General features: G+C 45.4%; 1 protein-coding gene and 1 non-coding gene across 5 annotated transcripts in view; both read right to left on the bottom strand.

The window, feature by feature from the left end:
* GARRE1 (granule associated Rac and RHOG effector 1) overlaps positions 1–13042 on the bottom strand; it is an 87501-nt gene extending 74459 nt beyond the window's left edge. The window contains exon 1 of one of the 4 annotated variants that reach the window (XM_055551891.1): positions 12856–13042. The gene's annotated coding sequence lies outside the window, so the exon portion shown is untranslated. Of the gene's footprint in view, positions 1–447; positions 3732–5147; positions 5221–5379; positions 5708–12855 lie in introns of those variants that run through there. The other 3 variants (XM_055551894.1, XM_055551893.1, XM_055551892.1) reach the window with 3 other exon arrangements.
* TRNAR-GCG (transfer RNA arginine (anticodon GCG)) lies at positions 9711–9782 on the bottom strand. Its single transcript has one exon. It is a non-coding gene; the product is annotated as a tRNA-Arg (tRNA).
* Positions 13043–23221: the final 10179 nt, after the last annotated feature.

Below are 23221 nucleotides of genomic sequence, written 5' to 3'. Positions count from 1 at the left end.
GATCATTAAGTGACTACAATGTGTCAAGCATTACACCCAGAGCTTTGGATACATAATTTCATTTAGATTCATTAGAACTGTAAAAGAAAAACAACTGACCTTAACTGAATGGACACTAAGTAGCAAGCACTGTGCTACACACTTCACACTTGTTACCTAATTACCCTGTGAGGTAAGACAAGAAGCTGAGTGAGGTCTTTGGGGTCCTGCTACATTGGTGAGGTAAATAGTCCCCAAAGAGCTGGTTTTCACCCAGGGGGGCCTGCCACTAGCAGCAGGGTTCTCCATCACTACATTACTCTACCTCTGTCAATTATCTAGACTGAGACATTGTTTATTATCCTTAGGAGATGGTTTCATGCTATAGGATTCTTGACAGGAACCGGCAGGAAGTTGAGCAGGAGAGATGAAAAAAGAGAAAAGTTGTTTCTCTTTAGGAGATCATACCCATATGCATTGCTGATGACCCAAATTCAACACTCCTGGGACTAGACTCACAAGACATCCTAGTCATCCTTCCATCCCTTGGTCTCCCTCCTGTATATTTACTGCCTTGATATCAACCCTACATGTGTTAGCCCAGGTGGTCCCTATCCTGTTCCCTTTCCTTACAGTCTCTTACAGCATTCATCCTGCCAATTGTGCTCCCCACAGTTCACAGTTCAATCCTGGTCAGCTGGTCTGCACAAGCACTGCATAAATGTTGGCTACTGTTTCTGTTACATCCTAAATGCCTCTTGCTCTCTCCCTTACACTGTTCAGCTTCCAAAGAACTAGTCTTCAGGAGCAAGCATTTAAGGCCAATAAAGAGTATCTTCTATGAGGACTAGAAGCCAAGCCTCCAGATGCTCAGGCCCCAAGACCTTTCAGTGAAAGCATAATAAATAGACAATAGCAAAATCTAAGTAGCAAGCTAAAAATGCGTAAGAATATCAGATACTGGAATAAAACTAATAGCCCCAATCCCAAGGGACCAAACATTCTATTTTATCCCATTTCACAAAATTTAGTAAGTCAGCACTCAATCTTTAGCATAGTGGCTCTCAACAAGTGAAGACAAGGCTATACATACAAACATACAAACACACTCTCACTCACTCACAAACACAGACATCCACCCAGGGGACATTCTGCAATGTCTGGAAACATTTTTTGGTTGTTACAACTGAGAAAGTGCTAGTGGGTAAGGCCAGGAATGCTGCTAAACATCCTGCAATGCCCAGGACAGCCCCCTGTCCACCTAAAGACAAAGAATAATCCACCCAAAAGGTCAACAGTACTGCTACTGAGCAACCCTGCTAAACAAGTCCTTCCATGTTCAGGTACCTAATGTATAAGTTATTTCTTTCTGGGAAGATGATACAAACTTCTCCCAGAAGTTAAGCCACAGTAGATACATTTAAGGTATCACTGGAAGAGAGGCAGTAAATGCTAAATACCTGGTTGAGAAATCAAATGCTGGGACTTGGGAGGAAGGAGAGCACTGTAGAGGCTGAGGCCTTGTCAAAGATCCCAGAGCATATGGGACTCCTCACTTCACTGCAAACCTGCCAATTGAGGCCCCCTGCCCCCAGTCCAGAATCACCCCCTCCAGCCTCACTTGCAACAGGTCCCTTCCACTCACCCTTGGCTCCTGCCACACTGTCCACCCACAACAGCTGCTTCTCCACAGGGCTACTATGTCCCAGTGTTATTACTGGAAAAAACCCTTAACCACTTTCCAAAAGCTCTGCCCTCCAGTTGAGGAGTACCCAGTTTTCCTCAACCCCAGGCTGAGGAGGACATGTCATCATCTCAACCCAATCACCCAATCATAAGAGTGTGTTTCTATGATTCCTGTGGACAAAGGTGGAACATGCTTTAAGGGACTTCTCTGGTGATCTAGTGGTCAAGACTTTGCACTTCCACTGCAGGGGATGCAGGTTAGATTCCTGGTCTGGGAACTAAGATCCCGCATGCCTCAAGATGCGGCCAAAAAACAAGCTTAAAAAAATAAAGAAAATGCTTTCTTTATTTTTTTAAAAGCCCTAAAAGCCTTGGACTTCCCTGATGGTCCAGGGGTTAAGACCCCGTGCTTCCATTGCAGGGAACAGTTTCAACTCCTGGTCAGGGAAGTTCCACATGCCATGTGGTAAGGTCAAAGAATAAGCATAAATAAATTAACTAATTTTTTTTTTTTTTTTAAGCCCTAAAGCCTTGCTCTCTGCCACCTAAAATCAGGACTTAGCAGCTGCCAGCCAGGAGACGCCTCACTTCCTGTAGTTGCTCAGTAAAAATAGGAAGTGGGGGAGGAAATTCACAAAGCAGAAACAAAAGTAATCACTGCCTAGCTTCCTGAACACAAATCACTGAGCAGGGAGGGTATCATTAAAACATGGAAACGGAAAGGGAGACATGGAGAGCCAACACCAGGGGAAAGGAAGTGACACTTAGGGGTCCACCAAGCCCAGACTACTCCTGTGCCCGGGAGACTGCTCCCAAAGAAAATTACATGCAAAATTGGGCCCTAGTTTATACAGAAAGTTTCCAAGAAATACAACCCATGTTAGTTTAAAGAATCGTGCAACAACTCCTGAAACATTGAAGTTATATCAGAGTTTTAAAAAAAAGTCAATGAAAAAATTTTTAAGGATGCCAAGATTAAACTATATTTTTCCTGGTCAAGAAGTGGCTACTAAAACTGCTATTAAGACAGGGACTTCCTTGGTTGCCCAGTGGTTAAGGCTCTGTGCTTCCACTGCAGGGGGCACTGGTTCTAGATCCTTGGTTGGGGCACTAAGATACTGCATGCTCAGTGGTGAAACCAAAACAAAACAAAACAAAAAGTTACTAAATAACTGACTGGCTGACAAAATCTAAAGCCCATGCTTTCCTGTATGAAAACTCAAGTAGACAGGAAAAAAAACCCTACTAAATATACAGCTTTGTACAGCCAAAACAAAACAAAAAGTTACTAAATAACTGACTTGTTGACAAAATCTGCAGTCCAAGCTTTCCTATACTGAGGTATGAAAACGCTAGTAGACAGGAAAAAACCCTACTAAATATGCAGCTTGGAGCAGCCAAAACAAAAAAAAAATTAAAATCATACTGAGGTATGAAAACTCAAGCAGGCAGAAAAAATTTAATTAAATAAAAATTCTATTCATATAATTCTAAAAATTTCTAATCATAGCTAGAATCTATCATAGTTAAAGATACTTCTACACCTGTGTCCTCTAGCATGGCTCAACCCTGTAAGTTGTGCCTGAATACTCTAGGCACCTAGGATGCCAAGGTCAACAGGGCTGGTGTCAAGGGGATTCTGGTCTAAGGGCGTAACACTGCTTCCACGGGGTGACACCTGACTGCCCCTTGTGCTGACACCTGCTCTAAAACAATTTATCATCACAAAATATGACATCCTCCACAAAAACAAAGCAAGTTAGCATTAGCAGATTGTCAAAAAGCGTTTATACTCAGTAATCTATGAATAACTGATAATTTCAGTTACAGTAGAAAAAACAAATTTTCTAACCACAAAGGCAACAGAGTTGAAATTTAGCTTCAGAATAACACAGGTTAAAAACAAAACAGGCCAGGACCCTGGTGGTCCAGCAGTGAGGACTCTGCTGCCACTGCCCATGGTGCGGGTCCCTGTGAGCCGCGAGGTAGGACCAAAGAAACAAACAAATATTAGAACTTTTGAATTATATTAGAGAAATGCTCTGAGTCAAAAAAAAAAAAAATCTCTATTGAACAGAAATCTCCAAAAGAAAAGGAAATGGGCGGGGGGGGGGGGGGGGGGGGGGGGGGGCAGGGTGTGCAAGGGAAGTCAGAGTCTTGCCAAGAGGTTTATCTGTAAAAAACTACCCCACATCTCCAAAAGGTGAACAAAGTTGGCTCCTAAACATCTGAAAAAGTTTACTCAGGAAAACAAAGTTTTTAATCTATAAACTGAAATGGTCTTGAACCAATTAAAATGCACCCAAGCACTATGAAGACATTCATGACAACAAACTACGCTGCTGATGGAAATTCGACCATAAATCAAGGAGAGACAATAACTTTAAAGTAAATCATTAAATTAAAAGTTACAAAATACTGATGTAATTTTTCAAATCCGATTTGTTAAAAAATATATTTTTTTAACCTAGACCTATTAAAAACCTTCAGTTTTTGTTTCAGTGTGTTAGAACACGAAAAGGCTTTGATCTACTCAGCTCTGGTTAAGTCTAGTCCAAAGTTTCCAAATTTATGTATCCATTAGAAAGTCATTTAAGAAAACTTAAAGTTCTATAGCGCTACTCATTCTTAACAACTTGCACTGTGGAACCTATCCAAAATTAACCTCCAATGGGGAAAAACAAGTATTTATCAAGAAGCTTACGTACAAATGTGTAAATCAAACTGTAATATGGAAACTATTTCTCTTACTACAGAGTGGAACTATATAAATTTTAGATAAATACACTTCAGATTCAGGATAATTTCTGAAAATTTAAGGTACCCATGAAAAATTTTATCGATGGATATAATAGAAGTTCCATCCTTTGGACTGGGAACAAAGCCTCCAGTTTTTACACCCAGCAAGCCTTCCCGTCTCTCAAAAAACCCCAGTAAATCAGAGTTATAGCTCAGGACCTCATTCTTCTCCGCAAACATTCCAGCAAGTCAAATATTTAGCAGTGAGGACATTCAAGGAGCCTCCTCCTCATCTCACCCCCACTTCTTTCCGAAGCAGGCAAGACAGCCCTTGGAGGAGGACTGCAGTGGCTCATATTCTTAATTTGCGGGGTAAGATGCTCCAACATTGAGCGATTTCATGGAAACAGTTATGGCTTTGGGAGACAGATTGACCTGGATATGAAATCCTGCTCTTAGTAACTATCAGCTGAATAAATGATATTTACTAACCCAAGATCTTATGCAAATTACTGAACTCCTGTGCCTCAGTTTCTTCAGGACTTCAGTGAGGATTCAGTCCATAAAGGACAGCACTCAATAAATGGAAGCTACTGCTTTGAAACAGGCCACAGACCAGTCAGAGGGCAGCATTTTATCTTTTTTTTAAAATACTTCATTCTGGCCTGCTATCATTAAAAATACAAACTCCCCTTCACCCCCACCCCCACATAGTTATAATAACTTTCATAAATATTTTTTACCTTCTTGCAGCTCTGGCCTCAACTCCCAAAGTCCTGGCAAGAAACTGAAAGCGGTGCTGCCCTGTGTTCTCCAGAGGGGAAGGAAACCAGGCCCTCCCACTTCCCTGCTGACCACTCCCTCCTCTTTCAGCCCCAAACTAGAGAAAGAACAGGGGCAGTGCTAAGGAACGAATCACCTTGCATTATAAAGTACATCACAAAGCAACTTAAGCATAGGTGCCTTCTCTCCTACCTTAAGATGGGGAACAAGATAGGTCCTTGAGGACTTCCCTGGTTGCGCAGTGAAGAGAAGTCCGCCTGTCAGTGTTGGGACACAGGTTCAATTCCTAGTCCGGGAAGATTCCACATGCTGTGGAACAATGAAGCCTGAGCACCAATTACTGAACCTGTGCTCTAGGGCCCACAAGCCACAACTACTAGAGCCCCTGAGCCTCGAGCCCATGTTCCGTAACAAGAGAAGGCACCACAACGAGAAGCCCTCACACCACAACAGAGAGTAGCCCCAGTTCGCCTCAGCTAGAGAAGGCTGCACACAGCAACAAAGACCCAGTGCAGCCAAAAATACAGATAAATAAATGAAAAAAAAAAAAAAAAGACGACAGATCCTTGTCCCTGGTGAGAGGAACCACTTTCCCCTCTCCCTGCCTAGGTTACCAGACTGCAGCTCTCAAGGCTGGGAGCCAAGCCAGCTTCCTCTACCTGTTCTCAGGCACACACATCCCCCTCTGGGATCTGGGAGTTGGGTAGCAGAAGACTGAGGTTATTTGTAGGTTCGCCAGTCATAATGACCATCTCACTGGCACCTAATCCCCAAATCATTTTCAGTTAAGAAAATCTGAATTTTTTTCAGGTAATACCTACCTAGCTTTAATTGCACACTCAAAATCAATCTTTCACATTATGATTTTCTGCAACTACCAATTTGAAAAAGCATATATCTGATGGTGGCCTAGACACAAGGAACACAGTCAAAATAGTTTAAAAAAGAAAAAAAAATCAACACCATCTAGGAATGAATCCTAGAAACAGACCCAGGAAATGTAGAGGCCTATATCCAGGATGCCCACTGGCAGCACTGACTACAAGCACCAACCTGGAACTAACCCACATGTACTGCATTAAGGGGTTCATTAAAAAAAATTACACAGGAACACCCCACAATCATGTGAAAGATCAAGGTAGAGCTACCACATTTCATCAAGCCCAAACTGTCATTATCATAAATCATATCATTATTTTATATATATTAAGAACAGTGACTGGCCATGGCATTAATATACCCCAATTTCAGGCTCCCTCAAAGCTCTTTCCTGCCTCATTTCTCTGCCTCAGTCCACCTCAGACACATATCACCCCCAGAACAAGCCACTTTGTGTCCTTGTCTCTCCTTTCACTTTTCCTAGAAGTTACCAATATTTAAGATCCACTGTTTCGATGAAACCATCTCCGGCCCCTTTAGTTCCCATGGAGCCTTTGCAGATGAATTGTGGACACACAGAGCCAGACTGGACAGATCTTCACAATCACTTTGGTGCACAACACAGGGCCACACCACGACCACCACCACCAGAAACCCACACCTGTCAGGAACTGTTCTAAGGACTTCACAAATAACAACTCCTTTAAGCCTCACTATAACACCAGGAGGTAGGCACTATTACTTTCGCCCTTTTCAGAAAGGGTAAATTGAGGTAAAGAGAGGCTTAGAGGTTAGTGACTAATTAAGTAGTAGAGGCAGGATGCAAACTCAAGCAGTCTGGATACAGTCCTTGCCCTTAACCTCTACGCTACATTCCCTGTCTAAATGACTGCTGTGTACAACGGACATTTAGCTTTTAATTCTTTTTTTTTTTTCTTTTGGCTGTGCCATGCAGCCTGTAGGATCTTAGTTCTTGGACCAAGGATAGAACCTGTGCCCCCTACGTTGGAAGCGTGCGTGCATGCTCAGTCACTCAGCTGTGTCCAATTCTTTGCAGCCCCATGGACTGTAGCCTGCCAGGCTCCTCTGTCCATGGAATTTTTCAGGCAAGAATACTGGGAATAGGTTGCCATTTCCTACTCCAGGGACTCTTCTCGACCTAGGCATCAAACCCGCATCTCTTGTGTCTCCTGCACTGGCAGTCGGGTTCTCTACCACTAAGCCACCTGGGAAGCCTTACAGTGGAAGTACAAAATCTTAACCAATGGACTGCCAGGGAAGTCCCCCTACTAATTTTTAATTGACAATACATCATTGAAAAAATCATATTGTACAAAAGAGTATGCAAGAAAAAGCGAGGTCAGTCTACCAACCTCAATTTCTGGAGCCTCATTCCAATGGCAATCACTGTTCCTTTTCTATCATTCAAGAACTGTCTTCCTGCTCTTAGAAATCTGTTTCATGAGTACCCTCTCTCTCTTTTTTTTACACAAATGGGCACATATACACATTGTCTTGCATCTTGCCTTTTTCACTGAGATGATATTTCTCTGTGCTTGATGCATTCTGCACCTATGCTGTTTTGATTCACTACTAGGACATAGATATTTTCACACTTTAACCCAAGATGTTTTTATGAAGTCAGAAAATCTTGTGACCTTGGACTTTATTAGGAAACAGGAGCCACAAAAGGCTTTTAAGTGCATAGCAGATACCAAGGGTTAGCCTTATAGCAACACGCAGGCTGAATCGAGGGGCAGAGATCCTGTAGGTGATATCTGACATGTCATTTCTCTTTAACATTAAATACCTACATCACAGGATTATTATGAGGAGCAAACAAGGTAATATATGCAAAGCACTTCACATGACACCTGGCTGGCACAGTGAGGCTAAGGGATAGACACAACACTGGATGCAAAAGCTAGAGACTGTTATGAACTATATCTTCAAAAGCTGGCCCCACTTGCCAGTCTCATTTCCCTCTACTCCCCTATTCAGGTCTATCCACCCTTCACCCTAAATCTCCTTCAAGTCACATACCTCAAGGTCGCTCAGCTCCACACCTCTGTAGCTGTCATGATCCTGCCTAAAAGCCCGCTCCCCTTCTGGTGGAGATGAACTCACTACTTCCCACAGTATTCAGCTCAAGACCAGCTTCCCCTAGAAGTCTTCCTTGACAACTGAGGCTGAATTCTTTGAATAAGCAGTCTGGGAAGAGCACATCTGTCATGACTTCCCACCTTCTGGCTCTCAGCTTTGTCAGTGCACTCAGGAACAAGTAGGTTCAGGGGGACTGATTCAGGCTATCTAAGCTCAAAGATGACTGATGTATTAACCACAGAAGTGAAAGTCAAAGTTGCTCAGTCATGTCCAATTCTTTGTGACTCCATACACTATACAGTCCATGGAATTCTCCAGGCCAGAATGCTGGAGTGGGTAGCCTTTCCCTTCTCCAGGGACCTTTCCAATCCAGGGATTGAACCCAGGTCTTCCACACTGCAGGCAGATTCTTTACCAGCTGAGTCACAAGGGAAGTCCAAGAATACTGGAGTGGGTAGCCTATCCCATCTGCACCAGATCTTCCCGACCCAGGAATCGAACCAGGGTCTCCTGCATTGCAGGCAGATTCTTTACCAACTGAGCTATCAGGGAAGCCCTGAAGGCCAGTTACAAACTCCATAAATACTGAAAAGAGCTAATACTGAGCACTTACCGGGGGCCAAAGAGGAAGGTGTTATTATTACCCCATTTCTCGGATGGGGAAACAGACCAGAATCTGACCAAACAGTCAGGATGAAGAACACTCTCAACAGGCAATCTCCATGTAAAGTCATGTTCTAATCAAAGGGTTTTTGGATCATGGCAGCAAAGGAAAGATTCTTCCTACTAGAGTCCACTAGAGGTATCAACAGAGATGTACCCATCTGTTTGGAAGTGCAAAGGCCCAGAGGAGGACTGCACACAGCTCCTGCAACCAGGGTCCCCCGACGGTACTACAAACACATAAGTCGATTCTTGTCTTGGACCCACCAACCCAATTTCCAAAGATATCTTCCGAAACTTCTCCTTCCAGAGTCCCAGTCTTTCTTCTGAGGATACAACATTGAGTTTAAGCATCTGGCCACAAACACATTCCAATCATGCCTTCTAAGGGTTATAGCTGGGTCATTCTCATTGAACTTGAAAGTTTTCCCTGAAATTCTCAAACCTACATTTACAAACTTTTCTTGCCTTGTATTTTTTCTATAGATAATTGATGTAACATTCATTCTGATTTCAATCTCAGATGATCATTGATTCAATCAACAAATAATCCCTCTGGAAACACTGTGCTTCAGGCTGTGGAGACAGCAGCAGTGAATATGACAGACAAGATCTCTAAAACCTGTCTCCTGCTTCTAGGCACTTGCGATACTTGATGAAATTGCTTATCTGGTTTTCTTACCTAGGCCATTCCTTCCAGCTCTGTATTCCAATCTTCCAGTACAGTAACTGGCCTACACTGTGAAGTGAAGCGAAGTCGCTCAGTCGTGTCTGACTCTTTGCGACCCCATGGACTGTAGCTTATCAGGCTCCTCTGTCCATGGGATTTTCCAGGCAAGAGTGCTGGAGTGGATTGCCATTTCCTTCTCCAGGGGATATTCCCAACCCAGGAATCGAACCTGGGTCTCCTGCATCGCAGGCAGATGCTTTACCGTCTGAGCGACCAGGGAAGCCTACACTGTAAATACTCGGTAAACGTGAGCTAACTAAATTCATGACTAAATTCACTGGGTCTCGCTTTTCTAATTCAGAGTAGGATCATATTATGTCTGAAGTCTCTTAGAGCAAAGGTACAAGTTTACATCAAACTGTAAGGAATAGAAAGCAAATGGCAAATACAACCCAAATCAAGCAAGGAGAAGAGTTGTAATAAGTCAACTGGTAAGGACTTGAGAGTCACAAAGGACAAGCCACCTTGGGAAGCAGTGAAGGGCTCCCTCACCTGAAGAAAGTATGGCCTCAGGAACATGTGCAGGGGTCAGTTAGAGGGAGAGAAAGAAATTACTTGCAGCAAAGTCTGAGTTGGGGTCACCAAGTGGAAACAGGGTGAAGGGATGAAATGGGTCTCTACCTAGAAGTCACATACGGGATGAGTGAGAAGGAGCGTGCGCTGAGGGACAGAGGTAGAGGTATTAAGCTAAGCCTTAGAAAATGCCTAAACCCTGATGCTGGGAAAGACTGAAGGCAAAAGGAGAAGGGGGCAGTAGAGGACGAGATGATTAAATAGCATCACTGACTCAATGGACAAGAATCTGAGCAAACTCTGGGAGACCATAAAGGACAGAGAAGCCTGGTGTGCTACGGTCCATGGGGTCGCAAAGAGTCAGACACAACTTAGTGACTGAACAACAACAAAAATACAAAATGCTCCCAGGCAGATGTGGGAAGAAGAAGAGAAGCAAAGACAAATGAGAAAGCACAGTCACAAAGTTAAGATAGCATCAAGAAGGCCAACCAAGAGGAGGTTCACAACAGCAAGAAAGTGTGGCTCACCATGCCAAATACTTATGGTCAAGGGAAATGAGAAAGCAGCAGCCACTGTGTCTATCCATTAAGGGACCATCAGGAGAATGGACTCAGTATAAATAAAGACATTTGAAGCACAACCCCTGACACATCCAGGCTTTCAGTGAACTTATACTAAGAGAAAATGGGATCTCACTTTTTCTGTAACTCCAAAAAAGCAATTCCTTATTCAAACCAACATTCTCTGTCCACCTTGGAAGGTCATCATTTTCCACTAAGCAGAAAGTCACAGGAGGGAAGAGAGTGGACACTCAACTCATGTGATGTCCCAGTCCACTAACTCTCAGAAACAGTAATTTTCCTATAGACTTGTTAGATTTCCGTGACAAAAAGCTCCTGGTATATTAGGCTTCAGATTAGCAACAGAATAAACATTTAGCAAAATTTTCAGCTGAATCATGTGCAACTTGTTTAAAAAATTTTAAAGAGGATGCTTAAAACATGCTGTCTTCCAAAAATCCAGGGATAATTTTAGATAGAAAAATCTAGGCTTGCCAAGGGAATCTGAGAACTTTTCTATCTTGGTCTCCAATGCTAACCTACGTATTCGTGTGCAAAAATAGAGGAAGATTAGAATCTCAAATGCCAGACGGAAAAGTTGCCACAACAAACCTGAACTCTTCATATGGAGTTTGTTATCTTGTCAATAAGAAAGCAAATGAAACAGTAGTAACTAAACTTTCTCAAAAAACAAAAATTAAAAAAAAAAATTCAAACATTAAATACTCCCTGGGCTTTTAAGGAAAAATAATTTTTACAAAAGATACTGTGAATGGAATTTTGAAAAAGCATACACAAAATCTAAATATCAAGTCTGTAAGGAGTCCTTTACAAACACATACTTAGAACTTTTGGTGTAAAACATGATACAATGGCAATCATAGCTTATTCAATAAAATTGGGAAGGTATTTGGGAAATTTTTCATATCTTAAACCAAAACTCTATTTTAAGTAAATTAAATAGCTAAAAGAAAAACAAAATAAAACCATGAAATGAGAAGCAAAGATGGATGTATGTTATAAATACTGGAATGGAGAATAATTCTGGAAGCGTCAACGAAAGAAAAATAATACTATGCATTTTTAAAATGAATGTTACCTTTGACCTTATTTGTTAACTTATGCTATAAGAACCATCAGACAAATCCTGTGGCAGAATCATCTATCCCATGACGAAATGGAAGCACCTTATATGTTCATTAGTAGGACTTGGTTAAATTGTGATATACAAAGGTATATTATGAAGTCCATAAAAGTGATAATACATGTATTTATTGGTATCAACAAAATCTTAGCAATGGCTATCACTGAGTGGTAGGTTGCATGATGACAGTCACTTTAAAAAGTACTGTCACAAAACTTTGTGTAGTCTTGAGCGAGAAGAAAGGAGAATGAATTGCTTTTATAATGGGAGTGAGGGGCGGAAACAAGCTATTTTCAAATTAGGGCCTCTCCCCTCAAAGCTAAGTATTCCATCTGGCAAAATTTGTGAGGAGAATAAATAAAATTCTTATCATGCCAACCAGGCAAGCGTCTTTCCTCGCACCGAGCAGAGCAGGAAGACACACCCCTGACCCTACGCTCGCCCCTCGGGCTTAGATCCTTCATCCTCAGCCCCGGCCCTCTCGGGGTCCCCGCGCAACCTCCCCGGGCCCGACTGCGCCAACGGGCTCAGCGGGGCCGGAAAATCGTGTTCCTCGGGGCCCGGCCCGGCCCGGCCCCGGCGGGGAAGGTGAGCTCAGCCGACCGGCAGCCGCAGGGCGGCGTGAGGGCCGCGTCCCTAGGCAGTCCCCACGGACCCCGAGACCCATAGGCCGAGGTCCCTCCGCGGACTCCTCGGAGGGGTTTCCGGGAGCGGGTCCCGGGGCCAGCTCGACCTCCCCGGCCCCGGTAGCCCAAGGGAGCGCTCCCGGCCCCTCATGTCCCGTATCCGCGGGGTCCCGGCCGCGCCCCCAGTCCCAAGCACGAAACGCGAGGCCTCTCCAGGCTTCCGTCCGCCCAGCCAGCTCCCCCTGAGCCCGGCGTCCTCCACAGCGGACAGGCAAGGGGCGGGAGCCGACGGCCCTGAGCCCTGAGGCCCCGAGCGGGAGCGACGCCCCGCGAGCTCATCCAGTCGCCAGCCCCGGCAGCGGCCCACCGCCCTCCCGCCCCGCGGTGGGTGAGCCCGCCCGCCCGCCATCCAGAACCAGGCAGCGCCTGCTCGTGCCCGCTCCTCACCTGCGACGCGCCCCGGCCCCCTGCGCACCGCCCGGACCGGCTGTGTACACCGGAAGTGACGTCTCCGAGCCGGCCCCGCCCCCGCCCCGGGCGGACGCAGGGTGGCTGAGGACCCAGAGGCTGGGAGCCGACCCCCCTCTCGCAACGCGCTGCGCGAGCGGGGGACGCGAGCGGCCCTGCACCTCCGTCCCGACCTCCAAATGGGAGAGCCAGGGTGGGCTCGAGGACGGGAGAGCCAGGGTGGGCTCGAGGACCGGAGGCCAGAGCCACCCAGTTTCTCTACTGTGACTTGGCCTCCGGGCGGGAGGGGTCAGCTGAGTCCACACAGATTTATTGTTAAAATTAATTACTGAGAAATAGCTGCCTGGTCTTGGCAGGCGCTGTAGGAACTGGATAGTGCCCTCTCCCTCATACGTTTATTCTCCAGCGATGGAAACATAATAATTGTTATAGATGCGCTTGATGATACAGTGCCAAATGAGACAAGGGCTAGGAGAGGAAAGTTGATGAGGGAGGGAGTCCCCAGACCTAGTGAAGGAGAGTGACCAGAGGATTCTTCCCTCAGGACAAAAGCAGGAGTTAAGGTCCTCAGGTGGGGAGGTTTGAAGAAGCAGGGAGGAAAGGATATTATTGCAGAAGTAACGGCAGGTGTTTTCAGTGGCTTTGTGTTCAAGAAACCAAGATGATGAGAAAATTTTACTTGAGAGCAAGGGGTGATTTGGCCATACTTGTGGGTTTAAAAGGATTACTTGGGCTATATTGTGGAGAAGGACTAGAGAGGAGAGGCAAGAGTGGACATAGATTTGTATGCCCATGTTAATAGCAACATTATTCATAAAAGTCAAAAAGCTGGAAGCAACCCAATGTCCCTCAATGCATGAACTGGATAAACAAAATGAGGTATATCCATTCAATGGACTATTATTTAGCCTTAAAAAGGAAGGGAATTCTGACACATGCTGCAAAAGGATAAACTGAAGACATTATGCTAAGTGAAAGAAGCCAATCACAAAAGGACAAATATTCTATAATTCCAATTAAATGAGGTACCTAGAATAGTCAAGTTCATAGAGACAGAGAGTAGAATGGTAGTTGACAGGGACTGGGAGGAGGGGAGCATTCGAGCATTCAGAGTTTGTAATTAATGGGTACAGAGAGGGACTTCCCTAAATGATCCAGTTAGGGTTGACTCCATGCTTCCAATGTGGGGGTGTGGGTTCATTCCCTATTTGGATAACAAGATCCCACACGCTGGATGGTGCAGCCAATAAATAAATACATACAGAATTGTGGGTTGGGAAGAGGAGAAAGTTCTGCAGATGGATGTGGTGGTGATTGCACAACAGTGTGAATGTACTTAATGCCACAAAGCGGTCACTTAAACATGATTAAAACGGTGCATTTTATGTATATTTTACCAAGCTAGTTGGATGGATGTGGAGATCAGTAAGGAGTCTATTTCCTTTTTTTTTTTTTGCAAAAGGTGATCCTCGTTTAGACCAGGACCTGCACATTTTTTTTGTTCTTGAAAACATTTGAATATTGTGCAGCTTTATTTACTTACAACTTATATAGATGTGATACACTACTAATATGCTGCTTATGTTATGAAACATACATAAAAAGTTTTGAAAGATAAGTCTCAAGTTCTAATATTTTCTTCCTTTACTCCAATAGATCGCCTTCTTACTTTAGTGAGTCCGTGACTCTCTGAAAGTCATTCACATACTGTGGGAGTGCCAACGGGGAATACAGTCAGTGGTGAACTAGACATGGAGGATCAGAAAGAGAAGGGAATCCTAAAGCTCTCCTGGGTCTCTGGGATGAGCCATGGAAGTGGTAACACTCAGTGCAGGGAAGCTCCTGAAGACCACATTTGGAAGTGAGGAAGAGAGTAAAAAGGTCATGAGTGCCCTTGTGAGCATGATATCATGTGAAAGAGGACACACTGAGTAGGCAGTTGAGGTGGAACTCTGGAGCTTAGATGAGAGCTGGAGATGTCACTGGGCCTTAGGGGGCTAATGCAGCTAAAAGTGAGTGTAGATTGAGGAAATATATTTATTTATTTATGGCTGTGCTGGGTCTTCATCACTGCATGTAGCTTTCTCTTGTGGTGAGCTGGGGCTACTCTCTAGTTGTGGTGTATGGATTTCTCATTGTGGTGGCTTCTCTTGCAAAGCACAGGCTCTAGGGTGCGTGGGCTTTAGTAGTTGTGGAACATGGGCTTGGCTGCCCCATGGCATGTGGAATCTTCCCAGACCAGGGATCGAACCTGTGTCCCCTGCATTGGCAGATGGATTCTTTACCACTGGACCACCAAGGAAGTCCATGGTTTGTTTTTTAAGGTGGAGAAACTTAAACATGTATCAGTGTCAGAGAGAAAAGTCTGGTTGACAGAAAGAGGCTGAGTATACAGTAGAAAGATGATGTGATTCATCTTGTGAGGTTCTGAAAAGGCTGGAGGGGTTCTAAAATGCTTGGCCATGGGCTTACCTCAGTCTGCAGTAAAGCATGAGGGGAGCCTAGGGACAGAGGTATGAGGAGAGTGAAAAAGGTCTGAAAGCGGAAAGGAAAAAGGTGGTAGAATTTCTAAATTGTACTGAGGGCCTATTTCAGGTGGACAGAGCCTTCTTTCCTATTTAAGTGACTTGTCGCAGCAGTTTTCAGGTAAAAGCGAAGAAGACGAACAAGGATCCACCTGGGTCCTGAGTAACAGAGAGAGGAGCCAGTGTTACTGACATAATGGGCTGTGGAACTCAAGCTACAGGAGAGGGGATGTGATGCAGGACAGCAAAGTTGGAGGAAGTGTCCCTGGGTGCTGGTGTCACCACACCTATGTAGGCTGGAAAAGGAGTCAGAGATGATGGTGGCTGTAGTGGAAGCAAGGGATCTTAACCACTGGACCTCCGGGGAAGTCCCAATGGTGCCTGGCTTCTGAGTGAGCCAAATGTGGCCCCTGCAGTCTCAGGATAAGCCCATTTCTTGCTTGAACGTTCTCCTAGCTCCCATTTTCCTCCTAACTTCTACTACAGACCCCCAAAGCCTCCAGTGGTTATGCCTAAAGGCACCTGGCAAATACTGGATGGGGCTTTAAAGGGGCTCCTCCGGTAAGCTCTGACCCACACACCCAGCCACTGTTTCTTACTTCACTCGCGGTCCCAGAGTAACAGCCTGGAAACCACTCATGCCTGGCACCATCTGGGCCTTTCTCTAGACTTCAGTCCTGCGCCAGGAGTTTCCAGAGACCCATTCAGCCATGCCTACACTTCTTATTGGTATGGACACTACCAATCGTGGGGATCCTTTGGTGGCCTCTGGGGTGCTCTGAGCATCAGGCTATCTTGGATCTCCCAGGCTTACCTGAAGACATTTTGTATTGTGGAAATATCAACTCTGCTTTGTGAGCACACCTATCTATCATACGTACCTCCTAGAGGGTATGATACTTATTTTCATTCGTCCAACACACACAGATATAGAGAGAAAGGGAAAAAACACCCATGGACCCACCACACAGGTTTGAGACATTTATCACTTCATTGTTGTTATCGTTCAGTTTTATGTCCCACTTTTTGTGACCTCATGGACTGCAGCATGCCAGACTCCTCTGTCCTTCACTGTCTTCTGGAGTTTGCTCAAATTCATGTCCTTTGAGTCGGTAATGCTATAGTATCTAACCATCTCATCCTCTGCCACCCCCTTCTCGTTTTGCCTTCAACCTTTCCCAGCATCCAGGTTTTTTCCAGTGAGTCGGCTTTCGCTTCAGGTGGCCAAAGTACTGGAGCTTCAGCTTCGGGATCCATCCTTCCAATGAACATTCAGGGTCAATTTCCTTTAGGATTGACAGGTTTGATCTCCTTGCTATCTGAGGGACTCTCAAGAGTCACTTCATGTCACCCCTTTATTCCAAGCTCCGTTGCAGCAGAGTGCCAAGAAAAGAGGATGGAGCCCACAAGTCTAGAGGTGGAGGCTGGACCCTCCTGGAGCCCCCACATCCTCGGGGACCAAAGCTGTGATCCTCCAGCTCTGCAGAGAGGTCTATGGTTAGAGCCTCAGCATGCACAGGGGGATGGGTGCCTCAGAGACCACCAGACAAACACCTGAGTTTGCCACTCAGGAAGTCAAAAAGGCCCAGGCCAGGAAACAAGACCTCTCCCTGAATCCACTCACCCTCCTGTGTATTGATTTAGAGGTAGAGTTGGAGCCATACCCTATGGAAGGGAAGAGAGCTTCAGAGGTTGTTCTCTGGGAGGCGTGAGAAGAACAGGATGTTAGGAGCCCCTCAAGTGGCTGAAGAGCCCTGCATCAGTGAGATGGGCCAGAGATGCACCTTGGCCTTGACCTGAGATGCCTCCTCTTGTTGAGAAAAACAACGCTGATTTGCTCAGTGTAGCTTTCCTGAGGGTTCCACATTCCTAACATCAGAAGAGCTGCAGAATAGGAGCATCCCACAGAAAGGGGCTCAGAAGAGATTAGAGAACTGATTTTCTTAAGCAGTCAAAGTTATTACTGTTGGTTTGTGAGCTGTTTGTGCAGTCTAAGCCAGAGTTTCCAGGCTGGGCTCTTACATGTTGGTTTTAGTGGGCATGTCTGAAAGAAGATCCTGCAAGGAAGGAGTTTTCACAGCCAAGTGTTCTTGGTGGCAGTGGTTGGGTAGGGGACGGGGGCACAGTGGGCAGGGGCTGTGGGGTTGAGTTTGGAGAGTAATTTTCCTCCTTCACCTTCTTGGTCTCCCTTGGGCAGAATGTGAAAGTTGCAAGATTGGCTGTGAGCCCCAGGAATGGTATTGGCATCCAAGAATCCATGGATTTGGGAGCCAGTCTGAAGAGGGTTGGCCAGACGTTCTGGGCACAGAGCAACTGGCTGACTGCTGGGCACAGAGAGAGAGGCTGTGGCGAGGCCAGCCCCAGTCTGTTGGGTGGTGTGGACCAGGCAGGAAAGGGGCTGAGGGCTCCATGGGTCATGTGCCAAAAGGGAAACTTCTCCCCCAGTCTCCAGATTGTCTCGCTGAGGAAGTCACTCGGCACCCCTCCCTTTCCCCTATAATCATTTGAACATCCTGCTGTTCTTTCTCCATCCCCCCTGCCCCCCACCCCTGCTGGCTGGAAATGACTGGGCTGTGGCCAAGAGGCCCTTGCCAGGTTGAGCCATCTTGTCTCACCCCCATCTCTCAGACCCCAGGTTGCCTTTGATCATTCTGAGTGTCTGGGGCTGGCCAGGAGCCTAGGAGATCCCTGATGGGTGGGCTGGACCCCAGGAGTCCAGTCCCTTCCCCTTGCAGCCAGGAGAGGATGCCTGGTACTACATAGGCAGGAGGAGCTGCTGGGGGACTCCTTGAGGGCTCTCCTGGGCTTGGTGAAGCAGAGGTGGCTGGATGTGCGTGGGGTGAGGGAGGGGTAGCTGCTGAATGCCCTAGGGGCCACCCTAGAGGCTATGCCCACCACAGTCATCAGCTGTGAAGGTCTGCACAATGGCAGTGAATATTTTCCAGAACTCATAGACTTCCAGGGGTCCAAGGACTTAGGACCAGGAAAGGAAGAAAAGATGTGCTGAAGAGGAAACCAGGCAAGATGCTGATGGAGATAGAAGGTCTGCACAGCCTTGAGGTCAAGTTATCCTGAAAACCAGGGGCAGCTCCAGTCCATTCGATGCTGACAGCCAAGGTCCGTCTCTCCTCAGGTTCTGGTATGTGGACCTGCCGATGGGCACCACCCTAGCTCAGAAGATCCATGCTGTGGTCTTGATCCAGAAAGATGTGGTCTCAGTAGCATGGAAGCATATACACTACCATATGTAAAACAGACAGCCAGTAGGAATTTGCTGTAAGACTTAGGGAACTCAAACTGGGGCTCTGTAACAACCTAGAGGGGTGGGAAAGGGTGGGAGGTGGGAGAGAGGTTCAAGTGGGAGGGGACATATGTACACCTATAGCTCATTCATGTTGATGTATGGCAAAAATTAAACCAATATTGTAAAGCAATCATCAATCAATTAACAATAAATAAATATAAGAATAAACAAGAAAGATGTGCTTCAAGAACTGCAGGAGGGTCATTTGCAGAGTTGATTCTGTGGCCTTATGATGAGTTCAAACTTGAAAACTTGGGAGTTCTGAGCAATTATATGTATGAGAATTCCCTCATACATGTGGTTTGTAAATCTACAAGGGGGCCAAATTTGTAAATCTACAAGGGGGCCAAGATTGAGGGTCCTGAGTCCCCCAGATGTTGAAGTTGTGGTTGAAGAAACCAGAACTCGGTCCCCTGTCCTGAATGCGGGTAGACTCTCCTTTTTATCAAGATGTAATAACCACAGCTCATTGTCACTGAAACAAGAGGGGATTTATTAGTCAAAACAAAAAGAGCACTGTGACCACTAGAATGGCTGTCCTTGGCAACAGTCCTGATGCTTGGGAGTAACTTACAAGCTCCCACCCTGCAACTTGTCTGCTCCCTCTGGGCTCAGTGGGAAGGAGCACCTCAGGGTGCTCAAGGAGGTTGTTTCCTCCATTTCTTTCTTTCTTTTTTCAATATTTATTTTTATTTATTTATCTATTTGGCTTTGCCGGCTCTTAGTTGCAGCACGCGGGATCTTTAGTTGTGGCATGCAAACTCTTAGTCATGGCATGTGGGATCTAGTTCCCTGCTGCTGCTGCTGCTGCTGCTAAGTCGCTTCAGTCGTGTCCAACTCTGTGCGACCCCAGAGATGGCAGCCCACCAGGCTCCCCCATCCCTAGGATTCTCCAGGCAAGAACACTGGAGTGGGTTGCCATTTCCTTCTCCAATGCATGAAAGTGAAAAGTGAAAGTGAAGTCGCTCAGTCGTGTCCAACTCCTAGCGACCCCATGGACTGCAGCCCACCAGGCTCCTCCGTCCATGGGATTTTCCAGGCAAGAGTACTGGAGTGGGGTGCCATTGCCTAGTTCCCTGACCAGGAATCAAACCCAGGCCCCTACGTTGGGAGTATGGAGACATCCATTAGACCACCAGGGAAGTCCCCTCATTTCTTCAACATGTAATGCCAAAGTCTTCCAACTCAACAACTCTGAACTTGTTTAGGTCTCCATTCAGATTTTTTTTACATGTGGTTGCCCTCTAGTTGCAGCTTCCCAGGTGGTGCCAGTGGTAAAGAACATGCCTGTCAATGCAGGAGACATAAGACACGCAGGTTCGATCCCTAAGTCGGGAAGATCCCCTGGAGGAGGGCATGGCAACCCACTCCAGTATTCCTGCCTGGAGAATCTCATGGACAAAGGAGACTGGCTGGTACAGTCCATGGGGTCACAAAGAGCCAGACACGGCTGAATCAGCTTAGTAAGCACACACACCCTCCAGTTACAGTTCATTTAGGGCATGTCAATTGGGTCTTCAATTTCTAGCAAGCAGGGACAGTAAAGCCGCCACTAGCTGAGTTTCTGGTGCCAATGATGACTTGAGCAACCCTGGGCACTGGTCACAGAGCCTGGGTCCCACCCAAGAGATGGACTCAAGTTTGATGTAGGTGCTGGATGGTAGGACCACACACACCAGACTCCCATGATCAGACAGCTGGATGCCTCCAGTGTGGAATGTGGGGCACCAGGTATTCAGCTAGGTCAGGGAGCAGCGTGTGTGAGCGCTGAACAGCCAAAGGGCTTTTCCCCCACTCACTCCACAGGGAGATGGGCTGAGGGCCCAGAGCTCCGGTTTTCTTGGTTTTTCTCACTGCTCAGCAGTGTTGTGCCTAACCTTAACCTTAACCCACACAGCTGCCAAATATTCATGTTTCCATTTAGGGGCAAAACTGGGCAGAACCAAATACCACTTTGAAGCCAAGTTACTAGAAATATTTGAGAAAAGGCTGAGTTTATAAACTAAAATTTGGCTCTTAACCTATAATGATTTCACGACCATGAAACATTGCTGTTACAGTGCAAAATAATGAACTATGCTCACTCTACACTGCAACAAATGAGTCTGGGAAGCTCTATCCAGTTCTGAGATTACAATGAGGCTCTCAGAAGAAGCTGATGAAACTAAAAGCCACCTTTGACTTGTAAGAATCATTGAGGGAATTCCCTGATGGTTAGGGACTTGGCTGTTTCACTGCTGGGGCCAGGGTTTGATTCCTGGTTGGGGAACTTAGATTCCATAACCTGAACCATGCAGCCTTCCTACCCATCCAGAAAAAGAGATTGGACTTATTGAAAGGGAGCCAGTTCGCCTTAAATATATATGGAGAAACCCTGAAAGTAAAACTTTATCTCACATAAAGCCTATTAGATCAGTAAGAAGAAATGGGATTACTTCTCAAAAATTCTGTGATCTCATCAAATGGACAATGTTGAGCGGTTTCCACTTTTGCACAGGCACGTGCGTGCTTGCTAGGTTGCTTCAGTCACGTCCAGCTCTGTGCGACACCATGGACTGTAGCCCACCAGGCTCCTCTGTCCATGGGATTTTCCAGGCATGAATAGTGGAGTGGGTTGCTATGCCCTCCTCCAGGGGGTCTTTCTGACCCAGGGATCGAACCTGCATCTGTTACAACTAACCTGCATTGGCAGGCAGCTTCTTTACCACTAGCACCACCTGGGGAGCCTAGGTATAGGCAGATCCAAGACAACCATGTGTCCAGAATCTGTCACAAGCTTGGTCCCCTCCCAGAACAGGCCGCTAGTTGTGGGGCTCTTTAAGTTGTTTGAAAGCATGACCTCAAGGAAGCCTCTAGGAAGCCTTCTCTGAAATCCAAAGCTCTCTGTTTTCCCAGTCATAGTATTTACCTCCCAAAGCAGTTATGTTTTGCCCCTCCTGAACTGTGAGCTTGGGTGATATTCATCTCATATTCAACTGTAGCTGCAGCACTTGGCGCTGCATACAGCAAATGGCGGGCATTCGTGAAGTCACTTGCTCCTTTATTCAACAAGTTTCTAAGCACCTACCACAGGCCAGGCACAGTGCCGGGTACTGGGGATGGAGTGGCAAATAAGACAAAAGCAATCCTTCCCCACAAGCAAAAATGTTGAAGATGAAGATAAAAATAAACCTTCAAGCACAGTGAGGACACATTGCGGTGAAGAAAAGTAGTCAAGGAGACCTTAACACATTCTGGAAGGACCTGGAAGGCATCCCTGAAAACGTAATATTTAAACTGACATTTGAAGAATGAGACACAATTAGTTGGGAAAGAGACCTCCAGGTGAAAGGAACTGCAAAGGCCTTTGGAATTTGGCTCATTTTGGAATCTGGCACTAAGGGAAAGCTAAGGCTAGTTCTCCAGGGACTAGATCATGTAAGACAGCTTGGGAAGGATGGAACACTTTCTTAAGAGAAACTGGAAGTCACTGGAGAGTTGTAAAAATTTGTGTTTCCATAGCACTGGGGCGGTGAGGGCAGAAGCAGAGGGAGTCAGCAAGGCACTCAGGGGTCTGATTTGACCTCAGAGGGCAGAGCAATAGAGAGAATCTAAGGTCCCCTTCCATATAGCATTTTAAAAAATTATTTATTTGGCTGTGCTGGGTCTTAGTTGTGACATGTGGGATCTAGTTCTCTGATCAGGGATTGAACCCAGGTACCCTGCATTGGGAGCGCAGAGTCTTAGCCACCGGACCACTAGGGAAGTTTAGTGTTTATAATGATATTTAATTTATATAAAGTACACAAATCTTAATGATATTTAATTTATATAAAGTACACAAATCTTAAGAGCACAGTTCAAATTTTCACTTATGTTCTGTACCCATCACTCTAGCCAAGATATAAATACATTAGCAAGCCCTACCTCCTCCAAATGTAACTACTAAACTCCATCATCATAAGTTAGTTTTGCTTTTTTATGAGCTTTATATAGATGTATGTAACTGTACAGTATATACTTTTCTGTATTTGGTTTCTTTCACTCATACCATCTGTGAGATTTATGTTGCATAAAGCAAGTTCTTATTTTTTTCACTGTATTCTATTGTATACCATTATTTGTTCATTCTACTGTTGTTAGACATTTATTTCCAGGTTTTGGCTATTATGACTTGTACTATGACATTCTTACATGTCTTTTGGTGGACATAAGCCAATAATTTCTATGGGGAATATACCCAACAGTGAAACTGCTGGTCATAAATATACAAATATAGCTTTTTATTTTTTCATATTTAGTTTTAACATATCCTGCTCCTTTGTTTTTCAAAATGGTTGTACTGATTTACCCTTCTACCATTAAAGTGTGAAAGTCCCAGTTTCTCCATGTCCTCACCAACACTTGACATTACATCTTTTAAAGAAAGTTTATGTCAGACTTCCTTGGTGATAGAGTGGATAAGAATCTGCCTGTCAATGCAGGGGACACAGGTTCGATCTCTGGTCTGGGAAGGTTCCATATGCTGTAGAGCAAC

The sequence above is a fragment of the Bubalus kerabau genome, chromosome 17, assembly GCF_029407905.1.
Source record: "Bubalus kerabau isolate K-KA32 ecotype Philippines breed swamp buffalo chromosome 17, PCC_UOA_SB_1v2, whole genome shotgun sequence".
In the NCBI taxonomy this organism is placed as follows: domain Eukaryota; kingdom Metazoa; phylum Chordata; class Mammalia; order Artiodactyla; family Bovidae; genus Bubalus; species Bubalus kerabau.
Note: the sequence above shows the minus strand (reverse complement) of the source record. Positions and strands in the feature narration are given on the sequence as shown.